Here is a 19,825-nt window from a genome sequence, read left to right on the forward strand (position 1 = left end):
GTACCCTTCACAGCAAGAAATAGGAGCTTGTTTTAAATCAATAATTCCTCAATAATGATGAAAAAGTTCTAGTTCCACTGGCAGATAATTTCACTGATAACATTAGAAAATATCTTATGAGTTTATGTGGCAATGCAACAATTACTTTTTCATCAATAATAAGGAACTACTGACTTAAAACGAGCTCCTATTTCTTGTTGAAAATTTACTTGCAAGTCAGAACACTTAAAATAAGACAAATATAAGAAATTTGCATTACAAACTGGACCAAAAATACTTTGAGATTTTGGTTTTTACAATAAGACTTACAATATCTTAAATTCATATCTTAATATGAATTTAAGATATTTTAAGGCCTTAACTTTAGATACATGAATTAAATATTTTGTTAAGACTCTTTAAAACTGCAGTAAAAACAACATTTTACATATCTGTTGTATCCAGTAGGCGGGTCTTAGCGCTGTCAATCATACCCAGCAGAACTCGTCATGAATGCTAAGGCTAGGTAGCACAATCACAGTGGATAAAGGTTTTCCTGTAACTGTAACTTGCTTCTCTGCCGTTAGCACATTTAGCACAACCTTTACGAGGATGATTGACAGCCCTAACGCCCACCTCTTGGATCTGATTGGTTGTTTTTGTTGCATTTCTTCAGACAGTGAAAATAGCTCATCGAAAAGGTCTCTACATGGTGACAGATTTAACAAATATCTAAAAGACATGTTTTCTAAAAGCCACATACTGCAGCTTCAAATTGACACTTGGCTTAAAGGCTCCAAACGCGCCGGGAGGTTAGGGTTCTTGCTCGTCTCCAAGATTGTCTTTCAATCAGAAGAAAGATTTCATTAGATAAGTTGTCCAAGCTAATCCAGGTCTTGGAGTCCCAACTCCATGGTGGAGTACATCCGGTTCACTTTGCATAAAAATACTCCTTCAGGTAGAAAATATCCCTCCTGGTCAGTTCTTCCAATTATGAGGTTTAAAACTGTCACATTCTGCTCCTAATACATCATGCCAAACTGACTCTCTGGCTGTAGCATCTCTACTAAATTTGCAAATGTCACTTCGGTGAATGTGGATGTGTCACTTATTCCCAGGTTCTGCATAGAGGATGGATTCTGGATTAATTTTCCCGCGGATAATGCCCACATCGGTCCCAGAAGTGTCACATCTTCAAACACTTTGGCAATTACTCCCAACTTCAAGCATCTTCAGCCCGCTTTCTTCAGCGTTCGTCGCTACCAAAAACATTTCCAAGAGTGTTGGGGTAGTCTTTGTCACTTCCATAAATGAGGTATTAAAATTCCTCTTTTCTCTCTGAAGCCGTCTATCCAGCGTAATAAAGTAAGGCTCTCCGTTTGGAAACGAGCAGCGGCGGCGTCGGAGGAAACAACGCCTCCGGATTCAGCAGCCCCGAATCCCGCCTCGCAGCGGAGCCGAGCGCAGCGGCGGAGTCATTAGAGCAGTTGGAGGGATGATTTCAGATCAATCTGTCAGCGGCTCCCGTGATGCCGCCCCAGTGTTGCATTAATGGGGACATTATTAAATCAGCACGAGAAACAGGTGCCAGATTTTACTGGGAATCAAGCTGCCACTTAAACCTTTGTTTCATCCCACTCTCCCAATTTTATGAATATTTTTTCCTCTCATGGTTAAAACCCTACCAGCACTTGAAAAAGAAAAGTTTATCATTTACTGAGATGCGAGATAAAAGGTTTGCACTTCAATACATGTGGAAAGAAAACAAACCTTTTCATCCTGAGGTGTAATTTAAACATAAAAGCTTTATCTTTGTAACTTTTCTAAACTTTGTTCCTGAGGTAAAAAAGGGAGACACCGAGAATCAGTCAGCTGAAAATGATACGTTACATCCTGATGGAACAATTTCAATGATTTCTGAACAAGCATCCAAATCACTGAATGGGAGCGGGCCTTTTTAGCGAGTTTGTATCTGGATTACTCAGATAATGTCGCGATCTCAAATGTTTCAGCGTGCTTCGTTATTGTTCTGAGCAGGTTTTACAACATTTATTGGTATTGTGTTTGTAAAGTTGCTCGTTCTGCACCGGGGCTTTTGTTTCACATTTGACTCATTTTCATGTTAATTCATTTTCAAGTAGTAACAAAAATCTTGTGTGTACAGCTTATTAATTAACAAAATCATCAAAAGTTAATTAATTTCTGTAAATACATTGAAAATGTTTTATGTGGACAGTGAAGTAGATGACATTTTATCCAGGAGGCAATCAGTGATGCCATCCATGAGAAGGTGCTGTAGAGTATAATAAAGGAAAGTTGAGTGGAAGGAAAAAGTGTGATGGGAAAATTTTTACATGAAACAGGACAATTGCTTATTTTGGGAGGGAGGGAGGGAGTAGGGCTGAAACGATTCCTCGAATGATTCGAGTACCTCGATTACTAAAATTCCTCGAGGAAAATTTACCTGCCTCGAAGCTTCGTTAATTTATGTTTTATTAGTTAGCGCACCGTGTTCCGGCCGGGACTTCATTTGCGTTGCGCGGAGCTCTCACTTCCGCCTCTGAGTTGTTGACAAAAGCTAAGTCTCAGCGGCATAAAGTCCAATCTTCAAGATTGGCCCGTGGGGATTTTATTGATTGATGATAATGCCCGACTTTTTATCGTTTTTGGGGAACCAATAAGCATCCTTAAAATGACTGGGGGAATGCCTGGAGTACGGCAGCATTTCTCCTCCGGGGCTGCTGGTTGAAAGCGAACGGCGGGAAGAGCGCTGAGGTGAGCGGATAGACTGAACAGGGCGGGCGGCTGAGTAGCTGATGCTTACCGTGTAAATGTAGCTTTACCGACGAACCGCACAATAAATTTCATATCCCGGTCTGAAGAAACGGGTGGCGGAGCGCATCGTACATGGCTGGTAGATGAGTTTCTGAGTGTGACCAGTGAAGGTGTCGTAAATATCCCATATTGCTTCCCCCCGTGTTCGTCCCCCGGTCTAACTGTTCGTCAGTCCGCTGGTCTATTTCCTCCCCTCCACCCCATGTTCGTTCATTCGCCCTCTCCTCCCACTCCAGGCGGCATTTCCCGTATTTTCAAACCCAAAGCGTGACAGGTTAGGTGGCAAGGTGAGTTTAATTAATCTATTAAACTCACTGAAGATGAATACATAAACTAAAAGCTGGATTGTAGACATTTTTTATAAGCATATTTGTGAGCCTGCCTCTTTGTTATTAAATTCAATATAATTTCAGATTTTTCTATAACTTTTCTTCTGGTTAACTTAGAAAGTGAGCTATTATTGTTACAGGTTAGTTTTCTAAACTACAAAAAAGCAACTGTTAGGGATGCTCAAATATGAAAAATTGGACTGATATTGATATCTGATAGTAACACCGGTATTATGCCAGATTTACCAATATTTCATTTTACTTTTTTTTTTTATCCGATTACTCGATTAATCGTAAGAATAATCGATAGATTACTCGATTACTAAAATATTCGTTTACAACAGCCCTAGGAGGGAGCATGGTAAACAAGCGTTTCATTAACATAAATACACAAACGTTTATGTAACCTTACATGTTTAAGAATAAAAAATAATAATGGTGTAAACAGTGACAATAATTATGCTGAAATTAGCATAAAGTAGCTAATATGTTGCAGTAATACAAGTCTATTTCTTCAAAAGCAAAATCAGACAATGATGTGTGTGAAATAAACTGCAGATGCCTGAAAAAAATACGTAACTAATTTCGTACCAAATATGAAAGTGGTACAAATCAGATTATTTGGGTGAAAAGATTGAAATTGGGCCGTTCAGACTGCCGTGAAACCCCCCAAAAAGGTTAGTCTGTCTGTGCCCTACACAAACCATGTCCAAAATCATTCTCAGAGAATGAGATTTTAGTCATAATGAGCTGTTTTAGGGCCTCCTGCCACTTTAAATCCAAATAAGCTGCTGCTGGCAACCCAACCCAACTCAACATTTACACTCGCACGCGAAAATTTTCTAGACACCAAGAACAATAACTTTTTTGCCAAAAATTAGCCAAGTGGTTTCTTTTAAGTACTTTGTTTTTAGAAGCAGTTGGGACCCAAATGAAAGTAAAGAAAATGTGCAAAATTCACATTTTAAATTAAAATTCAACAAAACAGAAACCTAATGCAGTATTGTATTGATTGCAGAGTTTTTATGTTTCTTTTAGGACATTAAACAGTTTTCAGTTCCAAGTAGCAGGTGTAAACCAACGCGGTGGGATGCAGTTACGCGTTTTGGTGTTGAGCTGGATTTTAGGAAAACAATCTGTTCTTCTGCCTCCATCTCTCCGTCATCATCCAGGGTGTCTAACTTATTGCTCCCTAAGCAGGAAACAACCTGATAAAAACAAACACCTACCTTCTATTCATCAGCAGCACCTTGTCAAAGGAAACATCAGGGTAGCCTTCAGATAAAGTGCAACAATGAGAAAGTCGTGTTCTTTGGTAAAAGGGTTCACTGCATAAGTTTTACCTCCAGGTTGTGTGAGTCAAGCCACACTGCTCAGGATCTGTGAATGCAGGACCTTTGGAGGTGAGCAGGTCCTGTGAAGCTTTTAGTTGCCAGGTGACAGAAGAGTAAAATGATTCTCAGACCGAACGCGCTGCCGCAGACCCGCAGGTGGAGGGACGACCTCATAACTGTCCTAATTGATTTTTTCATGCTTCGCTGGTTAACGAGGAGCCGGCCAAGATTGTGGGCGACAGCTCCATCTCCAGCGCAGCACGTGTTTCACAGGAGGAATATAATGGCTGTTTGGATTCAGCGTTTTGGAGAGAGAAGTTTTCATGCGTGCAGCTTCTAAATGAATCCTCAGTTCTGATAAGACGGGCTTGTGTAGTTCCCCGTCTGATTGTCGGATCAGAATTGAACTACCAAACAAAGGAGACGTTTATTCTTGGTGTGTTTGTTTCTGGTTAACTCTGGCAGCCGAAGCATGCACCCCAACCGCATACCAAACATGCAACGCAGCGGGAACACTCCCCCTAATTATTATTCTATTGATTCAGGGAAGTGGGGGTAGGGACTCAGTCAGACCTGATGATATGAGACACGTGCACGTACTGCTGAACAAAGCCATGTCGCTGAGAGATACAAGATGGAAAAATGACTCTGCATTTGAAAATAATCGAATCAAAGGCCGATTTAACCCTTTCAGATCCAACATCCACTGGAATATTGGCATTTCTGGGCTGAATCCAATAAAAAAATGGGGATTTTGTCATTTGGATGATTGTTAGTTTCGTATTGACCAATGACACAGTTCACTGTCATCCAACAAGACAAGCGTAAGTGTCCATTTTCCATCAAAAATATAAAGTGCATTGGTAGCTTAATAATAAATTGCTCTTATAATTTTAAATGATCCCAATGATTGTATTTAAAGCTATTTTTAAATATTTTCCATCAAAAAAAATGATCCCAATGATTGTATTTAAAGCTATTTTTAAATATTTTCCATCACTAAATTATAGGGGGTTTTTTTTCAAAGGTGAATGTCCAACCCAGTGGTCATCAGGACTTTGGATCTATTTCTTTTTTGAGACAACAAAAAGTAAAAGCAGAAAAAATAAGACAATTTGATATAAAGTTGAATTATTTAGTGTTACCATGCAAAGAGAAAAAATGATCTACAAGCATTTTATAGCTTATTTTTGGTTTCATATTTCATTGTTTTACTTTTATGTTATTTCTGAGTATAACATTATTTTTTCCTTTTATTTTAATGATGAAATGGAGGAAAAAGAAGTGTTTTTGCTCTGAAGGGGTTAAAACGTGTCATCTTGAGATGCTAGCTTTCATCGTCAGGGACTTTAATTGTTTTTGTTAGTTGCGTTTAAATAATGAAACGGGGCATAATTTACCAGACGGAAGAGTTTAATAATTCAAACATGTTTCGTGTTAATCTGTGTTTCTTGCTTGCGTCAGTCAAAACATTTGCGATGCTTCAGAAGTTAACTCCCGTCTTTCATTTGGGATTCAGCTGCAGAGATGGGGGTCACAGGAACAGAGCAGCGCAGCGGTTATAAGAAACGACAGAGCAGGGAGGGGTAAATATCAGAGCAAGATGTGCTGCTCCTTAGGTTTGTGGTCCTGCCGCTTCAAGGCACCACGTCTCCTCTGCTCCTGTCAGCTCATCAAGGCCACATCCCAGCCGATCCCCGCAGGAATATTGCATCAAACAGCCCGGGGAGCCTTTTATCCTAAACAGAACGCCGCCTCGTGTCACGGCGCCGGCTCCTCCACCAGTCGCACGCGGATGGCGGAGTTTAACGCAGCGGAGAGAAAGTCAATAACCCTGCTGAGGTGGCGGAGCGCAGACATGAGAGGGGAAACGGTGAAAAGGTCGGCAGGGTAAATGATATCCTGAAGGTTGTCAAAGACAGAAGCACAACTGGGGGGCGGGTCAGACGAAGCAAGCCAAGCTAATGTCAAAGGTCAATCCTTTAAGACAAAAAACAAAACAAAAAACACCAGAGCTCGGAGTTATGATAAAAAGGACTTTGACTCGGAGTTTCCAAGATCTCACAAGCCAAATTTTATGAAGAAACACAAAATACAAATTAATTTTCAGTGACAGCAAGTCAGAATCTCACCTGCTGCAGAAAACAGACCGACTTCAGTCCAAATGATGAACTTTGTATGGAAGAGTTAAGCTAATAAGTAGCAACTTAAGCAAACCGCTCTTTGCCACTACATTGGCTAACCAAAAACAAGCTAATGAAAATAGACAACTAGCTAACCATTCCCTAAGCTAATTGTTGCAGAAGATATTTTCCACTTGAATTCCATCTGTGATTTAGGTGAACAACCGATCCACCTCATCGTTATTTAAGCTAACAGCTGCTAAAGTTAAAAGCTGGCAGGATTACATTTACTTGAACTTACTGTTTAGCTAACATCTGCTAATGCTAAAAACTGACTGGCTAACATCTACTTTCATTCATTTACTTATGGATAAAACACTAAAAACCAAAAGCAATCAATGTGCTGTAACGGCCAATCAGGAAATATAAAGCTGACACATACAATCGCTAATAAAAACTATAATGCTCTCTGGAAGTAAAAAAAGTGAGTAGCTAAAGGACATTTAAATCCTACCTGAGGTTGTTACTCAAGCTAACTGTTGCTAACACTAAAAGTTGACACACTAATACCCATGACCTGACCACCTTACCACCACTTTTTAAATTGCTTTACGTTGCATTAAGCAACAATTGTACCGCTACTTAAATCCTTAGCCAACTCTTACTGCGGTCCAGGCAGTTCTCCCAGATATAAACACTACTTTAACAACAGATTTGCAACATATTGTGCTGCCTGAAAGTAAATTGTACAGGTTTTCTAACAGGTTCTTCGTCTGCACACAAGAAAAATATATTTTGAGGGTTATGAGTCACGGCCAACAGGCAGCAGTATATGCTCAGTAATGCAGAGCAACTGATACAGTTTATGGCACAGATAACAGTTTTATAAGAAAGAACTGATGGTTAAAATTCTTAAAACAACTCTCAGTAAACCACTTGATGTTAGATGCAGCAATTTGTATGTTTTATACTTATTTCTTTAACAAAACCTAACAGCATGTAAAGCAATTCTTGCAATAGAAAACTGAACTATTGCCCTGATCCAACAGCAGCACAACTTTATTTTGTTTGTAATTATATGAAACCATTTTCTTTTGTTTAAAGGTGTGGTCAGATAAAGAGCACAGTGTTGATGAGGCTGCCCTTTAGATGCAACCGATTCTTTTTTAAAGGTAATTACCTCAATGGAAGAAACATAAATTCTTGACAAATTGTCTGATGCTGAAGTTTTATTCTACCTTTGGAGATGAAATATCTCATCAGCCCCGACTTTAATGAGACAACGTCTATATGCATTGTTTTACATTAGTGCTAAAAATTTGATTACAAATGCGTTTGCGTCTCTCAGTTGCTTGAGAATTTAAAAAAACCAATAGCATGCGTGCCCTGTGGCACTGCTGCTGTTTCACAATTAAGGCCAACCATGTTATATTTATCTTTTCACCAATTACTGTAAAGGTTAAGGAAACTTTACTTGGTTTCTTCTGGGCTTTTCCATCAACAAAGATGCAATGACTTCCCAATCTAATTTTCCTTTGTTGCAATTCTCAGCCAAAAACACAGACATGAAAAGCCCCAACTGTGGATCCCAAAGACACAGAGTAGCTCTTTGTACCCTGACTTGTTCTGCTGCATGCCATTTTTAATCTTGGGCAGAAGGGAAGAGAGCTGCTGCTCTTATCTTAGATGACATGGAGGCTTTGCTCCCTCTCTCTGGGGCTCTCTCGTCTTGCTCTTCTGAAACCTAACCCTCTTTTATGCTCTTCCCTCTTGGTGGTTTGGTGGCGAAGAGATACAGCGAATGAGACTGGCTAACTTTTGTTTAGCTTATTCCATCTGAAGTCTGTTACATGATACAGGGTGTGAAGAGGCCGGGTGTTGCCGTTCTGTGATAAATTGTGTGATTGCTAACTCCTGTTGATACCCTTAGCTCTTCTTTTATTGCCCAGGGCCGGTGGAAGCTCATTCAGCAGGTAAAGAGAAGTTATGATTTGGAAAATAAATTACTGCCTCCTTATTCCACATCTCTGAAATGTTCAAAATCCATGCAGGTCCTGGCAATAAGGGGAGGTTTTACAGTGCCGTGAAAAGATTTTTACACAGACTGCATCGGTTTCTGTCACAGAGAAATGTTTCAGATTCTCCAATAGTTTTACATGGAAATGGAAAATAGTTTTCTAATAATCTGTTTATTCTTTAAGAGGGCAAAAAAAACTCACCCAAAACAAACTGGTCTAATGTTAAAAAATAGCTGTCCCATTTTGATGAACAACTTACTGCACAACAAAGAAAATCACTGAAAGAAAACCCGGCTGACTTCATAAAACAGGCTGAAATATTTCAAAACCTGCTATAAATCCCAAAACGGATAAGAAGTAAAGCTTCTTTTCCATTACTAGTGTGTGTAAAACTCTGTCAATATTCCACTAACTTTGAAAAAACACAACTTCGCAATTGCTATGTTTCCATTAAAAAAGAAAAACTATTAAAATCACACGTAAGTATGTTTGTTTGCAACTTCCTGTTTTCTTCTTCTCTGTGGTTTGCGCCAGTGGCAACATCCTGTTGTTGATCATGTGACTCGTGTGATGCAAAAAGAAGTGTCTCCATTGAAGTTTTCCAAAATAAACCAAAAAAATCACCTCATGCTAGCGACAAAACTTTTTATCAAACAAAGAACGAGTGTTTTTTTTGTTGTTTTTTCAGAATTGGTGAAAAGCAGATTTATTGTCAAAATGTCAAATCGGTCGATGGGAACGCAGCTAGTGACATCATCACTCCAGAATGGATTATATATTTCTAAAGTTTTGAAACTACACAGTGAGCCAATATCCAGTCACATACAGGAGCATGTTTCAAGTCAATAGTGATGAAAAATTACTACAATAGGCAAACGTCTTGTAACAAGTGAAAAACATCTGTCAACTAGAATTTCTATATCAAAAATAAGTTATTTTCTTAAAACAAGCTCCTATATCTTGTAGAAAAGTTACTTGTAAGTCAGTTTAGTCTTACTTGAAGTGTACTAAGTTATACTTGGTAGGATTTTGTGTTTTTGCAGTGTGCATAGAGTATTATTCTAATGTCACACACAAGAGGAAGTGGATGCGAATGTCAGGAAATACTTCTTGTAAACCAATCGTTACCTCCATGTAGGTCTAACAGGCATGTAATGTGCTTTTCACTCGATTGTCGGGAGTTGCGATAAAATCTTCTTGTAGGTGTCGGAACAAGTTTGGCCTTTATAAACCGACTTAAGAAGAGGCGTATTTGTGTCCCTAAAACATCCCGCCAAACCAAAGTCCAGAAACATGCAGAACACAAGTGTATCCAATCTATTTCTACGCCGTATCCAAGCTTTTGTGCCGAGGCCTGAAGGGACTTGTTTTCCAAACGCCTGCAACTATAAAAGACTTAACTGACAGAGGCGCTTCCACGAGTCCAATGGGTTCAATTTGTTCTGCTAATCATTACCAGCTTCTCCGCCGCAGTAATGGGAGGCGTCGTTCAATGAGCTTCAATGCCGCTCTTTGCATGGACGGTCCAGACAAAGAGGGAGACCCCTGCTTTTATTTCTCTCTCTCTCTCTCTCTTTTTTTTTTTAAAGGGGGGTCCAGTGAAGCATTCACAAACAGATTGGTAACCAGTCAGGTCTTCAAAGACACAAAGGCAACGGGGTGGGCCGCAATGATGGGAGGGTGGGGCGAATGTGAAGAAGAATGACCTGCCAAATGAGAAAGAGGACTTATTGAAAGGGACAGAGTGGGAGAAAGGAAAAACATATTGAACCGATGGAGAAGCTCAACCTTTTGACCATCTGCCTCAGTGGGTGACAACAGCCTTCATCTGTATTTTTAGAGCTGTACAACACACCAAATTACTCTGTCAGAAAGATTAAGGAGAGTCAATGGGCTGTCGAGTGGAAAAACAGGGCAAAGTCATCCCAGTGTGGAAACTTTGCATGTTTGTGTCTGCAGCAACTTTATGGCGTCAAGGAAATAATTCTGAAAAATTAAAAAAACAGAAGCCTGAGAAACAAATTGTGGAATAAAAATCTCATTTATGTTTAAACATGGTTGAGTACATCTCCAAAATGATTTCAATTTCATCATCCTTTTCCTCCTGTGGAGAAATTTGCAAAGGACTTGACTCTGAAAACCCTTTTTTTTGCTGCATTAATTCCATGATTGCTTTAAAGCAGAAATGCTATTTTCTCCCTCTGAGCTAAACAAGAATCAGATCTCCATGACTAATCTCCCAGTGTGGGTATTGTGTTTTGTTCTGTACCTAATATTTGAGGCTTTTTCTGCAGATTTGGAAAACTAATTATGCTTTTTTCAATAGTGAAGTGGCCAAAATTAATGCAGGTAAAAACTGCTCTCAAATTCAGACATGGCTTAAAGGTAGCATATAAGCTTTTCTTCTAGCTTTGGAAAAATCTGAAGAAAAGTCTGATCCAAAAGTAATGTTTACTTTAATGTCGACTCAAGCTACTCAAGTAACATTTAGACGGCTAATAGGTATTCAGGTTAAATGTAACTCCACCAAACACTTGAATTTACTGCTAAAAAACTACATTTGTATGCAACATCAAACCTCCCCTAGAAATAAAACTCTATGCAGATGATTTGACACAAACTGGCAAGAATTTCCAATCCAAAACCAAATCTCAGTTATCGGTAGAGCTGGACAACATGGCTGAAAAACTTATCACGATATAATCATTTCATATCAGTCGATATCAATAACTGTCGATAATAATAATTGATTTATTTTTAGTTTTAAATATCTGGTGGTGTGACCTTTAGCACAGTTTTCACTCCACACTGTTTTTTTTTTTATTTTCAAGCAGTTATGACCCGCGGTGGCAAAACTTGAAACTGCTGCTGCGCAAGTTCCTCAAAAGGTCGTTGCTAGGTAACGAAAGAGTGAGAGAGAAAAGAGAAATTTATTATCAGATTTGTTATCTACTGATATTTGTTATTGATTTATTGTCCAGCTAAAAACAAACGGGATTAGAGAAACAAAAAATCATAAAGAAATAACAATGAACTATAATGAAAAACCCAAAACCATCATAACCCTGAGTACCACCGTCTCTCCTCTCATTCCTCCATCCCATGCTCGCCTGATTTTCCACCCCTCCCCTCTCGCTGTAATTTCACCCCTGCCCTGCTGTCAATCCCACTCCCCTCCCTCCACTCCATCTACTTTCTCCTCCTCTCCTCTTTCCGCTGCTCGTGGTGGGAGATTGGTGGATTACGCCGGAGTCGGGGGGGAGCTCGTGGCGCTGATTGTAAAAGAGAGGGACAATAGGTCCTTTAGTCTGATTGGGTCCCCAGGTTGGCAACACCCGAGATGAGAGTGCACAGGAAGCCGCTATAGAGGGAGCATGAGAATATGCACGTTTATTTATATGTAGATGGAGAAGAGGGGAAACTTTACCGAGGCCAACAAGGCAGAGCACCAACTCAAGGTGACTTTTAGAGAGATTTCATACCTTTAAGAAAAACTTCAGGCAAAGGAAGAGGAAAGAAAAATTAGCAGAGGATAAATCAAAAAAGCGGTAAGGCACTGATTTATTATTTGAGTTTTGTTTTAATTTTTTTATTTTTCACAGATGCTGATGAATTTGCTTTATTTGATAGTAACTATCTGCAGATAAGTAAGAGGTTTGCATGCACTTTGGAAAGTTTGAGGCTTTAATTCTGAACACGTCTGCACTTTTGCGTCTTCAAACAAGCATCGGTATCTGCCTTTTACGGAGCGTCGTTTGGCATTCAGACCTCATTCCTCAGTCTGAGCCAAGGTTCTACTCTCCCAAAATGAGAACTCTCTTTTTTTCCATTTTACTGTCAAACCCATTAAAGTACAGCCTGTCTTGTAAGGAAGAAAATAAGGTACGAGATTGGCATGTGTACCCCGGCTGGAGCGCGGAGACGCTTCTGTGATATTATCATATCAGGGGAAGGGGGTGAAGATGGGCTTCGGGTTGAGATATCTTCACTGACATTTGCAGCATCTGACAAAGGGCTTTAAGAGAACATGAACCTTTTTCTTTCTAAGGAGATCCAACGTAATGCTGTTTAATTAGTGACAGACTGCAAACTTTTCCAGATGACGCTTATGAACGGTGACATCACTTCCATGCACCAGTGGCTGGGATGAATGCCAGTTAGTGTAATTTAATGTATACACAAATGATGACAGTTTGTCATTTCTGAACTACAGTGGCTCTCTAAACTTTGGACACTCCTCTTTTAAAGAGAGTTTTAATGCAGAAAATAAGACTTTGATAAATAATTTCTAAACTTTTTCCGTCTTTAATATGAATATTTCAACTGCTGGAATCTAGAAACTGCAACTACCTGGTTACATAAATGTCTACACAATAAAACTAAGGGTCCATTCACACCAGCTCTGTTCGGTCCAATGAATCCAACTCCAGGCCGTTAGTCTAGAAAGTTTGGATGCACAATCAGACCAAAAGAAACAAACTGGTTCCCCTAAAAAACCTTGGTCTCGATTGAGTTGAAGTGAACTCTGGTACTGTTCGGATGGTCTGGAGACCGCTCCAAAAGCAGGAAGTGGACTACAGCGCAGGGCATCGTGGGTAAACACAGCCAAAATAAATGTGCTAGTGCTAACAAGAGGAATAGCTACAACCGCTAAAATATGAATCAACTCCATTTTTATTTACATTTTGTAAAACCATAAGTTGTGCTCAGTCTTCTTCAGCATCGTTTCCTTCAGTGGTTCTTAGTGCAGCGCCCCCACAGGTGAGGAGAGGAACAGGTTTTTGAATTAGTTTGGCTAATTTGGCACAGTGCAGTTTGAAAATGAACCACAGCAGCTGAAAATGCAGCAAATGTAGCAACTTTGGTCCCTAATCAAACCGACTCTACTGGACTATCCGGTAGGAAAACATCATAAGACTTCATCACAACAGATTTTGATTTAATTTTAACTTTGACTTTTCTAGAGGATTTCATCATTTACAGATGTTCTGATTAATGAGAAATTATGATAATGAAGGATTACACTGTACAAAGGTACCAGTCAGGACAAGAGAAAGAGAGAGAGAGAGAAAGAGGTAGAGAGATAACTTGAAATAGAGATAGCTAGCTAGAGAGAACCAAATGAATATATACAGACAGAGAGACGGAGAGAAATAGAAAGGAAGACAGACAGACATTTCTCCAGTTTCTTGTGTTCCTTTTTAGGAGGTTAAACCCAACCAAAAGGTTATTCTACAAAGTATTAATTTAAGGTGTGTAGCTTTAAATAACTCACTGAAGTTGAAGGACACTTTCCAGAAACGTTTATCATGGCCTCCCATTTTAGATCTACTGTAAACGTACCCTGAAGAGGAGGGGAAGGAGGAAACAGATGTTTTAAACAGCAACACAGATGTTTAATTGGGCAAAATGTGCATCAGGTTTGCGGTTCAGAAACCCAACTGGTGCACAAATATTAAAAAAAGGGGTAGATGAGAAGAGGAGGGAGGGCCGGGTAATTAGAAACACCTTGCAGTAAACGAACCGCAGGGAGGGGGACGGAGGCTGCGGCGTGCACAGCTGCACGACCCCAAAGCCCCGGGAGCTCCCCACAATTAAGAGAGGCCGGTTCAAAGCCAGCGCCTCGGTCCTGGGGGGGCAAGGATAAGAAGGCCGACACACAGAGCGAGGCACGTTCTGAACTCTGATTCAGACCAACACAAACAGGCGTGTGATGTTGGGAGAGTCTGGTCAGGATGCTCTCTGCCTTTGAAGGCTGCATTCCTGCCCTGAGAGCCAGATAAGAAACTGGGTCCTTCCTCCAGGCGCCGATGGGATGGACCCTTCACTTTAAAAACCACAGAACCTGCACGACTTCACCCAGACCAATCCACAGGCTGTGCTGCTCATTAAAAGCTGGAAAAGCAACTGCACAATCAAACTTCACTTATGTTTCAGTAAGCAAACTGAAACACTTCTGCATGGAAAAGAAATATGGGACGGAATCACGGAAATGAAAAACCAAAAAGGAATTCACAACAAAACGCAGAATTTCACAAAATTACCTAATATCCACAACGGCGTGTTGTGGCCATCTAAGATTTAAGAAATTTATGACTTTGAGAAGTCAAAAACGTTTAACGTTCTCCGCTTTAAACCAGGGATCGCCACACTTTTGAGAGCCGCTGCAGGCCAGAAATAAAGAACTGTCAACATGTGTATGTCAGTTTTTTCTAGAAAATGTTTTAGGTCAGCCATAGCAACAAACTCTCTGAAACACCAGCAGCTTCGCCAAAAAATTATTAAGTAACTCGAATCTTAGCGCAAAATTCAGTGCCACAAACTTCTATGAAACGGGATAAAACCTTTACGTACATTTTATCAGAAAACGGTTGATTAGAGGTGCAAAGAAACGACGGCCCTCAAACACATAAGGAAACTACCAGCTAGCCGCTAGCTAGCCGCAGCTAGTTACGTCTGCTAACTCTTGAACATTTAAATAAATCACTAGAAGTGAGAGTTGAAGGAACATTTTTAGTAAACAATGATCCTGATCATTGTGGAAGTGTGAACAAGCTTTTACTTCCAATAGTTTTCATTTCCTCCATGTGATAATTATTTTGGTGTCGCATTTTTAGAGATTCTTAGTTTGTACAAAATGTTTGAGTTCTTCCAAAACATGAAACACTTTAGCACTTTATTAAGCCATTTTTCTGTTAAATCATAGCAGTTATAACAGGAAACACGGACCTCTAGCTAATTTTCTTTCATCCACACCATAATTACGTTTTATCTGGTTTAATAAAAAGGGTCAAAACAGAAAAAATGGTTTAAAAAAAGTTACATTTCTGCATTTAGTTTCAGATCTATAGCCGTCTCTGTGCTGACCCCCGTGCAAAATCAATTGTGGTTAACAAATTGGCCGTGACGTCTCACCCCTCCATGATGGGCGGGTCCAGTTTTCATGGACCCGCCCAGTTGTTGCTGTTCTCCGTCCTGGGAGGCCTCTCTTTAAAAGCCGAGGTTAAGTTAAAGCCGGTGTGAAATCAACAGCAGACTGACCCAAACGGACCCGCCACACACAGAGGCTCCTCTGGATCAGCAGATCAAAGGTTGGAGGCTTCACCAAACCTTAGGAATCAATTATTTCACATTTAAACTGACACACAAAACTAAATGTGGAAACATATTAAACTTCAACGATTTCCCCATTAAAATATCAAAACTTTACCTCATCATTATATATTTTTTAAAAAGATTTTATAACTTATCCTTGCTCTTCAGAGGCTTCACTAGTTTGTTTTTCTTGTTGACATATTTTACATGTTTTAAAGATAAATACAAATAAAACTGAGAAACTGCCAAAGAAACTACCACTTCTTTAACATTAAGGCCTTACTGATTAAAGCAAGCTCCTATATCTTGCCGAAAGGTTATCCGAGTTAATTGTGTCTTATTTTAAGTGTACCAACATACTTCCACTAGAAACTAGACCAAAAATACTTGGTGAGTTTTTGTTTTTGCAGTGCAACATCTCTACTTCCTTATTTTTATAATTCTGTTGGAAAAACATGAATTATTCAAAACAATCTGAGCTCCTGATCCCTAACCGGTCGTCGTGGCGACCTCTCACGTTGCTGATGTTTGATTTCTGATCAACCCGAGTTTCATGTGTGCAACCGCAGGGATGGCGCCGGTTTCGGCTCATTATTCCCAACAGGTGGAGCGGGTCGCATCCAGCTGAACCGTGCCTCTCGCTCGCCGTTTGTTTTCCTCCCTCAGAAGCAGAGCTCACCTTTCTCCCTGGTGTCGCAGCAGTTTGATGTAGTCTGCTGTTGACAGATCGCAGTTAATGGAGCAGCAGGTGGACTCGGAGTGCGATGATACAACAATATGGCCCGTCATTTTCTCACGCCAGCTGCTCCCCCCCTGACAATCACAGCCTCCTCCGCTGTCACTCAAACTCTTCCTCCGTCTCGATAAACACCTCTGCCTTTCAGGGCTTTCTCATATTTCAAAACAAACGCACAACAAATTGGATGGCTCTGCGGCTCCTTTGCCACGGTGGCTTTTCTTGCAGCGTTTTCTAGATAACAACTTGAAATTGGGTTATTTTTTCTTGAGAATGCAGGAGGGGAAAAAACTCCTCTTAGTCGTAAACTTTTTTCATACGACCGACTGTCCAGGGATTCCTGCAGATGAAGAGGTTCAAGACTTTTCCAGATTCAACTTCCAGAGTTTCCACTTCCTCATGTTCACTTTAAAAGGAACAAAGAAAGGAGTTAAGGAAGGAAGGAAGGGAGAAGGAGAAATGAAAGGAAGTGAAGAAAAACAGAGGTAGGACACGAGAAGGAAACAAAATTAAGACTACAAAGGAAGGGAGGAAGGAAGGACATGAAAAAGGATGGAAAGACATGAAGGATGGAGGAAAGAAGAAAGGAATGGAGAAAGGACGCAAAGAAGGAAGGAAGAAAGGAAGGAAGGATAGAAAGAATGGACTTTCTTGCTCAAGGCGGGCAAGGGAAGAGTGAAAGAAGAAAGGAAGAAGAGGATGACATCAGCTAGGAAATCATAAGGAAGGAAGTGAGGAATGAAGGAAAGAAACAATAAAGGAAGGGAGTAAAAAAGGAAGGAAGCAAATAAGGAAGGAAGTAAAGGAGGACATGAAGTAATTCATAAGGAAAGAAATGAGGAAGAAGGACTGAAAAAGGAAGGGAGATGAGGCATGAGCAAGAAAAAAGGGAGAGGGTGATAAGACAAGAACATGGAAGTCAAGAGGAAGGAAGGAACAATATGCAACAATATGCAAATAAAAGAAGCTGGAAACAGAGTTTTCTTTACTCTCCTCCAGATCGATGCTCCTTTAGACGTTTCCAGAAGAGCAGCTGCTAAAACAGCAAACACTGTCTGCAGGCATCAACATGTTCTGGTGGAGCCGTTTCCGTATATCTTGCTGAAAAGTTACTTGAAAGCTAGTTTCATCGTACCAAGATATTTGCACTACAAACTATACCAAAATTACTGGGTAGGATTTTGTGTTTTTGCAGTGTAATAAAGTAATTACTCATTTATCTCCAGTGATATCGACTTTAACCAACATGATAGTGTGTTGCGTGTTTTCCAGGCATCATGTGTTATTTGTAGGAACCCCATTTATCCCGTCTGTCATCCGTCAGCGGCTTGTGCAGCAGCTGCTTCCTTAAACAAGCGAGATACCATCACATTACCAGGAGAAAGGACTGTGAAATGTTTTACTTTGCACGTCGCCTCATTAAGCTTAACAAAACGGAGCAAAACGGCCTGGGTGAAGGTCACGACCTTTCACTGGGCGTGGCTTGGAGCGGGGACTTCATAATGGAGACCAGGCGGCATGAATGGGCTGAAAACGAAGGGAGCAGCCGGGTCGAGGGTCAGTCGTCCTGCTAAGCTGAGTTTTCTTCAACAAACACACACCAACGCACACACACTTTGGCCAGGCGCCCGCTCACAATGCAGCCAAGCCTCCCACCATTCGCTGCCTTTTGTGCCTCCACCACAATGACTAACTGGGTTTGGTGATTCAGAGAGTCTACAGAAGCACAATGCTCTCTTTTACAACACATAATGGAGTCGGTCCATGAGTCAAACAGTCTGCTTTTCATTCCTTTCCTTTGGAGGACCAAACTTTCCTTTCTGCCCCCCGCTCGCTGCCTTTTCACGCCCCTTGTTCTGTTTTCTGCCGATAAATTTGTCTATTTTTTCCCTCAAATTCATTAAATCAAGAAGCAGGCTGCCTTTATACATATAAACAAGAAACATGTGGAAATGTAGAAAGTCAGGCTCCAACTAACAATCATTTTAGTGTCCGATTAATCGATTATCCGGACGATTAATCAATTGTTCTGAAGTGTGATTGATTAATCACATTTTTTTCACTTTTTAAAATGGCATATTGTACAGTTTTTTCATTTCACCACTTAAGTTTTGTATTATTTATACAAAATTAGAAATACGTTAAGAGATGCAAATGAACAGTTGGATTCCTTTTTTAAATGAGAAAACAAACACTTTAGTGCCCAAAATGCAACAACATAACATGTTTCCATTAAGAGGATTTATTTTTGAAACATCAAATTGTGCAATTATGTGGTCATTATAACATTGGCGATAATCTCATTTATCAATTAATCGTGATTAATCTGATTAATCGTTCCAGTTCTAGTGAGAAAGTATCAATCAATAACTTCTCCTGGAAGAAAACCATAGAGCTGACCTCCCTGGTCTTAAGTATCCCTTTGATTTGAGGAGAAACGTGGATGGAGATGGCGTTTAAATCTCAAGCAGAGTCAGAGGAGTTTCTTACAGCTGAGATACGGAGGGAAAAATTGAGAAAAAAAAAAGGAGCATTCTTGTAATGAGCAGCGTGCAGCACTGAAGGGAGCTTGTAGAACATGGTGCGAGTGCAGCTGAACAGGAGTGTTGACAGAAACACTGCAATCTCAGAACATCACACCCCGGGCCAATTACACGAGGTGTGAAGGAGCGCACCTCTGCTGATGACAGGAAGGGGAGGAAGGAGAAAAGAGTGTGGCTCCTTGTGAAGACGGCCTGTCCAGAGCTGGAGGGAAGCAGCAGCAGCAGCAGTTTGGCAGGTTTTCTCCGGCTGTTAATGTATGCGTCATTAAGAATTTGGGCAAACTGTTTGAAATTTTGAACAGGAACACTGGGAGGGTTTAAAAATTAAGCAAGCAGCCATGATTGAGTCAGAGGTTTGGTGAAACCAGCCCTGAAGGCCGATTGCAGCCCGTCCCCCCCTGCCGTCCGAGCAAACGCTGCCACTCCTGTTGATAAACTCAGATAAGGTAAAACCTCCTGGTCACAGAGTGGACGAAATCTGGTGGCGGTTTTTCTAACGTCAGTTTGTTTCACGTTGCCTGGAAGGTTACAGAGTTCCTAGAAAAATGTTTTAATGATTAAATTCCCAACTGACTGGACGGATGGATGGATGGCTGGCTGATCGATCGATAGGTGAATGTACGTCCTGATATAAACTTGTATTTTTGACGTTTTTCCTTCTCGTGCCTGAAGCAGGACTTTGCAAACACCAATCAGCCGCTCCTTTCTCAGCAGCAGGTGAACGCTCTGCTCTCTTTGTGTTCTCTCCTCCATTCTGTGTGACTTTACTGGGCTCAACAGGATCCCTTCCTATTCAAACACACACAGGCAACCCAACAAAACCTCAGCAGTGG

The sequence above is a fragment of the Poecilia mexicana genome, unplaced genomic scaffold (genome assembly GCF_051168715.1).
Source record: "Poecilia mexicana isolate PSO_F unplaced genomic scaffold, ASM5116871v1 scaffold_20, whole genome shotgun sequence".
NCBI classification, from domain to species: Eukaryota; Metazoa; Chordata; class Actinopteri; order Cyprinodontiformes; family Poeciliidae; genus Poecilia; species Poecilia mexicana.